Source organism: Cebus imitator, unplaced genomic scaffold (assembly GCF_001604975.1).
Source record: "Cebus imitator isolate Cc_AM_T3 unplaced genomic scaffold, Cebus_imitator-1.0 Scaffold254, whole genome shotgun sequence".
Taxonomy (NCBI): Eukaryota; Metazoa; Chordata; class Mammalia; order Primates; family Cebidae; genus Cebus; species Cebus imitator.
Genome location: NW_016107569.1, coordinates 3,163,658 through 3,165,439, shown reverse-complemented (window position 1 = coordinate 3,165,439; position 1,782 = coordinate 3,163,658). Strand labels below are relative to the sequence as shown.

General features: G+C 50.6%; 1 protein-coding gene across 5 annotated transcripts in view; it reads right to left on the bottom strand.

Moving 5' to 3' along the window:
• ZER1 (zyg-11 related cell cycle regulator) overlaps positions 1-1,782 on the bottom strand; it is a 42,547-nt gene that overhangs the window by 3,771 nt on the left and 36,994 nt on the right. The gene's annotated exons all lie outside the window — the stretch shown is intronic.

Genomic DNA, 1,782 nt, shown 5'->3' with positions numbered 1-1,782 from the left:
GCTCTGTTGTCCAGGCTGGAGTCCAGTGGCATAATCTCAGCTCACTGCAACCTCCACCTCCCGGGTTCAAGCAATTCTCCTGCCTCAGCCTCCCAAGTAGCTGGGATTATAGGCATGCACCACCATGCCCGGCTAATTTTTTGTATTTTTAGCAGAAATGGGGTTTCACCATGTTGGCCAGGCTGGTCTTGAACTCCTGACCTTGTGATCTGCGCGCCTTGACCTCCCAAAGTGCTGAGCCACCTCGCCCACCTCGCCCACTTCGCCAGGCCAATTTTTGTATTTTTAATAGAGACAGGGTTTTACCATGTTAGCCAGGTCTCAAACTCCTGACCTTAAGTGATCCACCCACCTCAGCCTCCCAAAGTGCTGGGATTACAGGTGTGAGCCACCGCATCTGGTCTTCACCAGCCTGGCCAACATGGTAAAACCTCATCTCTACTAAAAATATGAAAATTAGCTGGGTGTGGTGGTGTGTGCCAGTGATCCCAGCCGGTCCGGAGGCTGAAGCAGGAGAATCACTTGAACCCAGGAGGTGGAGGCTGAAGTGAGTCGAGATTGCACCACTGTACTCCAGCCTGGGTGACAGAGTGAGACTCTGTCTCAAAAAAAAAAACTTTTTTTTTGAAATAGGGTCTCACTGCGTCACCCAGGCTGAAGTACAGTCGCACAATCAAAGCTCACCTGGCTGGGTGCAGGGTGGCGCTCACCTGGCTGGGTGCAGGATGGCACCCACCTGTAATCCCAGTACTTTAGGAAGCTAAGGTGGGAGGATCGCCTGAGCCCAGGAGTTTGGGACCAGTCTAGGCAATGTAGTGAGACCCTGCCTCTACAAAAAATACAAAAATTAGCTGGGTGTGGTGGCACACACCTGTAGTCCCAGCTGCTTGGGAAGCTGAGGTGAGAGGATTACCTGAGTCTGGGGAGGTGCAGTGAGCCATGATCATGCCACTGCACTCCAGCCTGGGCAACAGTAAGACCCTGCCCTCCCCCCCACAAAAAAAAAAAAGCTCACTGTAGCCTCAAACTCCTGGGCTCAAATGATCCTTCTGCCACAGCCCCCCAAGTAGCTAATACTACAGGTGCACACCACCATACCCAGCTTATTTCTAAATTTTTTTTGTAGTGACAGGGTCTTGTCATGTTGCCCAGGCTGGTCTCAAACTCCTGGCCTCAAGCCTCAGCCTCCTGAAATGTTGGGATTACAGACATGAGCCACTGCACCTGGACTTTCTCTTTCTCCTTTTCTTTCTTTCTTCCTTCCTTCCTTCCTTTGTTTCTTTCTCTTCTTTCTTTCTCTTTCTTTCTCTCTCCCTCTCTCTCTTTCTCTCTTTCTTTCTTTCTTAGAGGTGGGGTCTCAGTTTGTTGCAGAGGCTGGAGTTCAGTGTCATGATTATGGTCACAGCTCACTGCAGCCTGCACCTCCTAGGCTCAAGCGACTTTCCTACTTCAGCCCCACTGAGTAGTTGGGACTACAGGTGCATACCACCATCCCTGGCCAAATTTTTGTTTTGTTTTGTTTTTTAGAGATGGGTCTTGCTATGTTTTCCAGGCTGGCCTCAAGTAATCCTCCTGCCTTGGTCTCCCAAAGTGCTGGGATTATAATCATGAGCCACTGCACCTGGCTAGCAGTGCCTTTGGCCAGATATAATAGCAGAACCACACTGTGGGAGGCCGAGGCGGGTGGATCACGAGGTCAAGAGATCAAGACCATCCTGGTCAACATGGTGAAACCCCGTCTCTACTAAAAATACAAAACATTAGCTGGGCATGGTGGCGCGT